Genomic DNA, 9,194 nt, shown 5'->3' on the forward strand with positions numbered 1-9,194 from the left:
TATTAAATAATAAATCAAAATGAGGAGAAAAAGGTAACAATGGAACCTAATCGTTAATCACACAATGCTGAGCACGGGCCCAACGCAATAGCTTACATGTTTGAGCTTGTGTAAATAAATATATTCATGATAATTAAAAGAGAAAATTGATTCAGTAATAATTTTAAAACATAATCATATTGATAATGTGAGTAAAACGGAAACAAAACTAATACAATGCAGAGATGTAGTCAATTACACTGTAAGGATGGAAAACATCTTGACCAGTGGGGTTTTCATTTTTTTTGGACAACTTTACTGTTGTTGCGAAGGTTGGGCGAGTCGCAAGCATTAAGTGCTTAGCTTTTATTGCATTTCAAGATACTTTTCCCATCTTCAACATCTAACCTTCAACATAAGGACAGTCAAGATTGTGAGGAGAGAATCAAATGTAAATGATATTGTATTTCAATCTCATCAATTCAAAAGTCGGGGAAAAGAACCAAATCTCAACTGTATGGATGGTTCTGGTCCTTCAACATCAACATTACAAGAAAAAATCAACATGGTGCACATATATGAAAGTACAGATCATACAAAATAGAAGTTTTAGGCTACTCCTGCATCATATTGTCATTACTGAGTAGCCATTGCCATGCCAATTAACAACATATTTGGCCTTTCTGTATCATTTCTTTCTTCACTTGCGAAATACTAATAGCCCTCATTGCAAACATCAGCTGGTTAAGCCTTCTCTTAGTTTGAGAGATTCCCATAATATAGCATTGTCTTTAAGAAACACCGCACAAAAGTTGCTTGACCATATCAAATTTTATGTGTCAACAGTTGTAAGCCAATTTTTCCATGTCTCAGATGTTAAAGCTTAACACCGGTGTTCACCAAATTGCATCAAAGACTGGTGAGGACAACACTTACTTTATATAGTACACCATGTCTATCACTACATAGTACACCATGTCTATCACTTTCAGTTAAGTTAATTAAAGTGTGGCTCATTCCGACCACAACTGATCTCCTCAAAGAAGGGACAAAGAAACAATCAAGACCAAAAGACTGAAATAGAAGCACATCTTAAAAAATAGATCAGTCCTAATAGATGAAAACAAAAAGAAGTCAATATAAATGTAAATATAAATATGAATTGACTTAAAATTATAACTTATTATATAATAACTATTTGACGGTACTTAAAATGATAAATTTTTATATAATAAGTATTTGACGGTACTTACTAAGGAGTGAAGTTTTATAAGATATTTTTTCTCCATATGTTAGGGAAGTGTGATGCATCGTGTAGTCGGTTATTTTGATTGCTAATGATAAGATTAAGACCTGTTACAAAAGATAGAGAAGATGTGAGATTAATATTCATAGGATTATTTCATACAAAATCTAAAATAAAAGATATATACTTCAATTAACAAAGAAGTCTTGGATCATTTTTTCAAAGGCGAAACACTTATAAATATAGATATTGAAATGTTTTGAACCACTGCTATGTTCCGAAAATCTTATAGATAAGGTAAGTTGGTGTTCAAAGTATCTTGTAGGAATGTGATGTAGGTTATCCACCATGACGCAAAGAACATTAACTAATTTCATGACTCAAAACATTTAAGTCACACGAAAGTACATAGAACTACATAGAATTTAAATATTGAAGCTACATGGTTTACAAAAATTCATATTATCAGTTTCAACTTGTTTGTAATTGAGTGAGGACACCATCATCATCACGACTCGTCACCATAGGTGGTCTCAAGAAGCAGAATCAACTTGGTTACTGTATGGAATATTATCTGTGTCAGTGTGCTAAAAACAGAATTCTTGCTCCAATTCTACTATATAAGGAATTTTATTTTATTTTTATATATATTTGAAAACTTTTTTTTTACCATAGAAACTTAAATTTGTTGATTAAACAAAAGAAAAGATGTTGAACAACGTAATATGTTCTTAATTAGGTCTCCAATCAACTTCTAACAAGTAATTAAGAGTTCATATAAGCAAATTATTGAAAGAAATGTTGAAACAAAAACAGCAGTCAAGCCTGTAAATTAACCCCAAAGAACGGAGTAGTATGCTTAATCAAATACTATACAACTTTATTTGAAAAGACGAGCTTATTACTCCTTCCGTTTCAATTTATTTAACTAACTTTTCTTTGTCATTCATTTTAAAAATTGAAAACAAAGAGACATACCTGGTAGACATTACATATGCTTTCTCTTTCTTTTTATATACACTGCACACACATGCACAAGAATACATAAGAAGAAATATAAACCAGAGGAAAGAGAATAGACTTATTAAATTTATTATGAAGAAAACAGGTGGGTAGGTGTAGGAATTGAGGAATTGATACGTGTATTCTGAAAAATAAAGTTCAAGACACGCAGTTAAATTCGATAAGTAGTTTTGTTCATCTTGATTCTCAGATACCAGCTCTCTTGTTTGCTTTCTTTAACAAGCTGGTTTGCCACATTAAGATCCACAATTCTCTGTGATGGTTGCCTTCTGATCTCCTTTTATGTGGTATATAACTAGGGGTGGCAAATGAGCGGATTGAATTGGATTTGGATGGGTTAAATATGGATCGAGCAAAAATGATTTGGATTGCAATCCGCCCATATAAATATGAAAAAATATGGATTTGGTTAAATATGGATTGGGTAAGAATGATTTCAACCCACTTTAACTCCTGAATCAAAAACTTAAAACTTCTATATCATATCAACTTGATTTTTTTTCCATTTTTTTTTAGTTTTTTTTGTCTCTCTTCTATATGTAGCCTCCGGTTTTCTTTTTTTTTTTTTCTTTTTTCATTTTTTTGTCATTTCTTTTCTTTCCTCTCTCTTCTATCTCTACCCTCTTCCCTTTGTTTCTCTTTCTTTTTTCTTTTTTTCCTTTTCCTTTTTAGTCTCCTTTTTTTTCTATTTTTTATTTTTTTGTTTTTACTTCTTTCTCATTTTTTTCTGTTTTAATTGTATTTTATGTTTTATATTTTTTTTATTTTCGAAGAACATGGTTAAGTCGAGTACAAATTATGGATGATGACTAAAATATCGTAACCACTCAGTATATTTGTTTTCACCATCATCTTTTTTCTTTTTCCTTTTCTCTTTTTCATTATTTTTTCTTTTTGATTTTTTTTGTTTTTTTTTTCTTCAATTCTTTCATTACGCTTTTTTCTCTCTTCTATCTCTAACTTCTACCTCTCTTTCTACTTTTTTTTTTCTATTTTTGGTTTCCTTCTTATTTTTATAATAACGAAAATACCATAAGCGCATATTGATTTATATCCGTCCAACATTTATAATTCGAGAGCTATGTGGATCCTCAGCCATATATATTTTAGTCTCAAAAAAATATAATTAATTCATATACTTTTTTCTTATTTTTCATCCGGTGTCCGGTGCCTGCATTGGAGCCCCGACTAATCTGAATCGGGCGTTGCAGGGCCCATTAAGGTGGCAGCGCTCCCAATAGAGTTTTCTCTATAACCAAGGTCGCACCCTCGACCTCTAGTTAAGGGTGGAGCAGTCTCATCCACTGCACCACAACACATGTTGATTTTTATTCATATACTTATTTGTATATAAATTCAAATGATAAATTGCACATATTGACAACTAAACTATTCAAATACAAATAATAAATTTATTTGAAATATATAGTATGATACAAATAAATTTAAAGTAAAAAAATATAAAATGCAATGACAAAAAAAAAGATGAGGATAAGAATATAAAAAAATAAGAAAAAAGACAAAAATGACGAACCAAGAAGGAAAAAGGGGGAAACGGAAATACAAAAAAAAAAAAAGAATGCAAAGAAATAAAATTGAAAAAGAAAAAAATAACGAAAAAGAAGAAAGAAAAAAAGTGTAAGAAACGAGTAAAAAATAAATGGAAAAAATGAAAAAGAAAAAAAAGTAAATTAAAGGAAAAAAGAAAGAAAAAATTAGTAAATTAAAGGAAAAAAGAAAGAAAAAACAAAAAAAGAAAGAGAAATAAAAGATAGAAAAAATAATAATAAAGGAGTGAGACCATGGATTATATTTAATTGATAAGAGATGTTATGAATTATATAGGCTAAATGGGATAATTAGAAGCTTATATTTATTAGTCTATGTAGGTTTCAAGCGAATACGAATGATGAAATAAGAATGAGAAAGGGGAAAGTGAAAAAAAAAGAATACAAAGAAAAAAGAAATAAAAATAAAAAAATAGATGAAAAAATGAGAAAGAAAAAAGAAATTATAAGGAATGAGTAAAACAATAAAAAAATGAAAAAGAAAAAAAGCAAATTAAAGGAAAAAAGAAAGAAAAAAAGAAGAAGAAAAGAAAAAAACTGAAATTTTAAGCATAGGTGGTGATCTCTGTGTTTAAATGGGTACCCATATTTTATCCATTTTGTCCATATTTGTATGAGCTTTTAAAATGAGTTGAAATCCATATTTACCCATTTGAAATATGAGTGATTCAATTCACTAATTATGGGTTAAATGGACTCTTTTTACAAATATGGGCTCAAATTGTCACCCCTAGTAATGTACATTGTATTTACATTATAACAAAATCCGATGCATTTTGTTAAAGTTTAGCTGATATAATTAAATCGAAGATGCTTGAAAAGCTCTTGCCCCTGCGACAAACGACCTATGTAATCTCTTCCTATGAATCTCCTATAGCTATAATATTTTGATCTGTAAATGCAACAACAACAACTGCGGAAACTATTTCTTCAACTTGTTGCACACAATAACTTAATAAATGGACTTGAACTACCAGTGCGTAGGTAATTTATATAATGGACTTGAACTATCAGTGCATAGGTAACTTACAAAATGGTTGTGACGTTTAGCAGAGGCAATTCCCAACAGCAATATTGACCAAGTCCATTAACCAAAAGGAATGAATCGATCTGTTAAAAATCTGTCAGGCTACCATGTTTGACGGCAATGACCTCTAATCATCATCATCTACAAGACTTTTGGAGCAAGCATCTTTTGCATGAAATTTCAAATATTTACTTCTCAGGGTTGCTCAACCCTAGAGAATAAGGTTATGTCAAGAATGGTATCAATTAGTTGGCGAAACCAAGTACTACAAGTAATATCAATGTAAAGATAAAATAAGCGCGCGAGTGTAGTTCCCACTTGTGGAATTACAATGGGTATGTTATTATTAATATTAAGCGCATGCAGTGATAATTTAATTGCCTGAATAAAAGGGCAATCTTGCAATAAAGATGCCAAAGGGCAAACTTTTTCCTTTAGAAAAGAAGCTAAAAGGGATTATGTCCAAAGGAAAATTGGGACTGCTATGATTCACATTTACACAGGGAGTTTAAGATCAAGATCAATCAATCAAGTGTTAAGATAATACAAGAAACATATAACCACCAAATTTCGTAGCCTTTGAACATGTAGTGTATGTAATTGTGACTAAGATTATCAACAATAAATTTCTACCGGGAAAATGTATGTGTGGATATTCTTTTACTAAAATATGTATCATTTAAGCAAATGTCCAAGGCCAGCAGTTTCCATCGACAGTGCTATACATTCAAGTTGTACACATGGGAATAGAACATGAAGGAACAGAGCATATGCAAGTAAAACTAAAGCCAAATCCACTCTTCCGGATAATAGACAAATAAGCTAGTTAGTAGTAAAGTTATTAGTAGATCCATCTTACATCTACCATGGCTGGTATAGGAAGTACCTTCGAGCAGAAAATTAAAAATTATCTCAACAAGCACCTAGGGATAAGCAAATTGCATCAGACCATTGAGCAGCTAGAAATATTTTAAAGTGTCAAATGGATGAAGAAATTAATGAAGAATCGTATAATAGGTGAAAGTAAAATACGGTATCATAGATGACCATCTAGAAACTATTGTTGAGCCACCTTGGCCTTTTTTTGCATATCTATGACGATTTTTAGAAATTTTTCTCTGGACATAAATTCTCTTCCTAATTGACTTTTCATCAAAAAACTTGAATTTCTATGGCAAATATGCCCACAAATAAGTAAGTAGGAATCTCCAAGTGGTCAATTAACAACCTAGAAACTCACAGAAATCTATCAACAGAAAGAATGGAATGAATATTCCATAAGGTTATAGGCACTTGATCAAATCCTTCCTTCATTCCAAGTACTTGGTGGACTATATGGAAGAAGAGAAATGCTAGATGTTTTAAGAGTAGAGTGATTAGTATGTAAAATATTAAGCTTAATTGTCTTTTGTTGCTACGTTTTTTATGTAATCAAGTGTACTCAAATGATACTATCTCTATAATTGATGTTCTAGATTCATTTTAGATAAGAGATTGCAGAATAGTATAGTAAATAATGTAAATATGATTTTAGTATAGCGTAAGCACTGCTTTTGGAGAAATATACAAAGTTACCAATTTAAAAAAAAAAAATCATCCCCCCAATCCTAGCAAGACATGGTACTTTGACTATTACTATATAAGTATACTTATTGTACTAATTAGCCCACGCATAACTGTCAGAGAATTCAGTATGTGAGGCTTTAAACAACTTTCGCTAATTTCCATAAATGAAACATAACACAAATAACCATCAAACACATGTTTAATCAATTTTTAAAACAATAGCAAACAAATACCGCAATTGTATCTGGTAAATAACTACAATCTAACTCCCAAATATTCATATCAAATTTTAAATAGAAGAAGATTTGGCAAGAGACTGAAAAAGCATATGAAAATTGCAAGATCAAGAGAAAAAAGAAATAGGAAAATGTGTATAGGATGAGAAAAGTAAACGAAAGTAACCATTATCACCAAGTTGTTATATGAGATTAGTCAACTCTTTCTTTAAGTGAGAACTGGACCTCAGAGCCCTTCAGGAAGTAATAGCATTCGTTACCTCTCGACGTAAGCTATTTGCGTATCACAATAGTATCTTATTTGTTCTCCTTGTCATTTCTTGCACTTGAACTCCACAAAGCCCCTATTTTTATATGAAATCTTTTGATTGTTTGCTCCCTTCTGTAAAATGAGAAATAGAATTCACCCTTAGAACCCAAACGTAAAGCCTAAGTCTTAGGTAAAAATCTCAAATTTCTGAATGAAAATATAAAATAATTACCCTTGCATAATGAATATATTACGAACCTGCCATTGGCCGTTCTCAAGTGGCTCTTCTATATAGTAGACAAGTGGCTCATCTAAATAGTAGAAATTTAAATTAAATAAATAACAACCATCCTGTTGAGGATTAAAGTTATATATCAAAGAAGAAAAAAGGGAAAGTTAGTTATCACATTTAAGAAGTTAGTTACACAATCACACTCAAGAAGTTAGTTATATTGTTGTAGGAAGTTAGTTAAAATTAGACAATTTTGTCAATGAAAATTTTTAATGAAGTGAAAAACATCCAAATCACTTCCCAAAGACCTTTTACATTTTACAATAATAATATAAACATAACATATATTTTATTATAAACACACATATATATACATCCAGGAGTTTCAAATGGTTAATGGATCATCACTTTTGTGTATGTCTTGCAGTACGTCTTTTCCTTGCTAGTAGAGGCTAAGAAAGATGCATCGATTCAAACTATATTTGTAGTATGATTATTTTTTATTTTTTCTATATTTAAAATCTTATCTTATTTTAAAAGTTAAATCCTTAGAAAACCTTTGGTTATTTACTTAAAACTTTTAAAAATTTGGTATTTCTTAAATTTTTCTTATTCTAATGCTTTCATATTTATTTCTAGATTTTTCAAATCTTCTTAAAATCAACTTTAGTTGATTTAGAATTCTTAAACTAATAAAATATGGTATTAGGTATCATTAATTTTGATGACTTCTAATAAAAAAATATTTTAATATAAATATTTAATAAATTTTTAAATCTTAAATATTAGAAAAATAGTGAAAAGACAATTTTGTCTAAAACAAATACTTTTAATGAATGGCAAAAAGTTCAAACAATATTTCTAAGGTCCTTCACACTTTTAATATATATATATATATATATATATATATATATATATATCAACCATGCACAACTAACTCAAATTAATCAGATTGAATACAAAACTAATTTACAATGATTTTTCCTTCTTCTTTCTCTTCTACTTCTCTGTTCCTCTGAACTCTTCTGCTCCTACTTCTCTGTATTTCTCATTTCTCTCATATTTGAGCATCATTATCTTGTTAATCTTCATGGTAACAGAGCATATATTGAGTTGAATCAGCACTCAACTTCGATCCTACTTCTCAGTTGAATTTGCATTAATTCTTGAATTCAAGAACATCAAAATCGGATAAATTTTTTGCAAATTCTCTCTAATTGATTGAAATTGCAACTGGTGTGGATGGAATTAGTACTTTAGTTGTACCTCTAGTGAATACTGCTAATGGAAACTCTACATTTCAGTTTACGTCTACTACTTTGGATATTAATCATCTCATGTATCTCTCCACTACTAATATCGCAGGTACTTTACTTGTTTCATTTCAATTAAAGGGAAGTAAAAACTATGTTGTGTGAAGTAAAGCAGTTAGGATTGCATTGTTAGGTATAAATAAGTTTGGAATGAATAATGGTTCTTAGAAGAAAGAGAGTTTCTCTACTAATTTATCTAATCAATAGGAGAGAGTTAATGCAATAGTATTGTCAAGGTTGATGAATTCAGTATCTAGTAATCTTCTTGGAGGGGTAGTATATGCCTCGAGTTCTTATGATATATGAGTTGATCTTAAAGAAAGGTTTGATAAACTAGATGGATCAAAAACCTATAATTTGCGTCAAGAAATTGCAGCTATGTCTCAATGGGTTCAATCTGTTTCTGTCTATTTTACTAAGATGAAAGACTTATAAGATGAGTTTGAGTCACTAGTCCATCACCTGCTTGTAACTGTGAAAAAATCAAAAGAGTTCTTGGCTTATCTTCAAAAGAAAAAGTTATATCAGTTTCTAATGGGCTTGCATGATTCATACTCTTAAGCAAGAAGCCAAATATTGTAAATGATACCCCGACCAACTGTTAACATGGCATATTCCATGATCATGAGTGATGAAAGTTAGAAGTCTGTGGCTCAAGCTGTTCATGCCACATGACTTCTTGGTGTTGCTTCTAATACAACTGAAGTTGTTGCAATGTACTCTAAGTATGGATATCCAAATGGTTATCAAAAGG

The 9,194-nt window shown here is 30.3% G+C and overlaps 1 long non-coding RNA gene across 2 annotated transcripts; it reads right to left on the bottom strand.

The window, feature by feature from the left end:
• Window positions 1-674: 674 nt before the first annotated feature.
• On the bottom strand, window positions 675-7,063 carry LOC107843687. Of its 2 annotated transcripts, none has more exons than XR_007045445.1 (4): window positions 6,906-7,063; window positions 4,847-5,054; window positions 2,204-2,245; window positions 675-1,332 (listed from the first exon to the last, which is right to left on the bottom strand). It is a non-coding gene; the product is annotated as an uncharacterized LOC107843687 (long non-coding RNA). The 2 variants fall into 2 exon arrangements; XR_001666504.2 differs by having other exon boundaries at window positions 6,812-7,025.
• Between the last annotated feature and the right edge of the window lie 2,131 nt (window positions 7,064-9,194).

Source organism: Capsicum annuum, chromosome 10 (genome assembly GCF_002878395.1).
Source record: "Capsicum annuum cultivar UCD-10X-F1 chromosome 10, UCD10Xv1.1, whole genome shotgun sequence".
In the NCBI taxonomy this organism is placed as follows: Eukaryota; Viridiplantae; Streptophyta; class Magnoliopsida; order Solanales; family Solanaceae; genus Capsicum; species Capsicum annuum.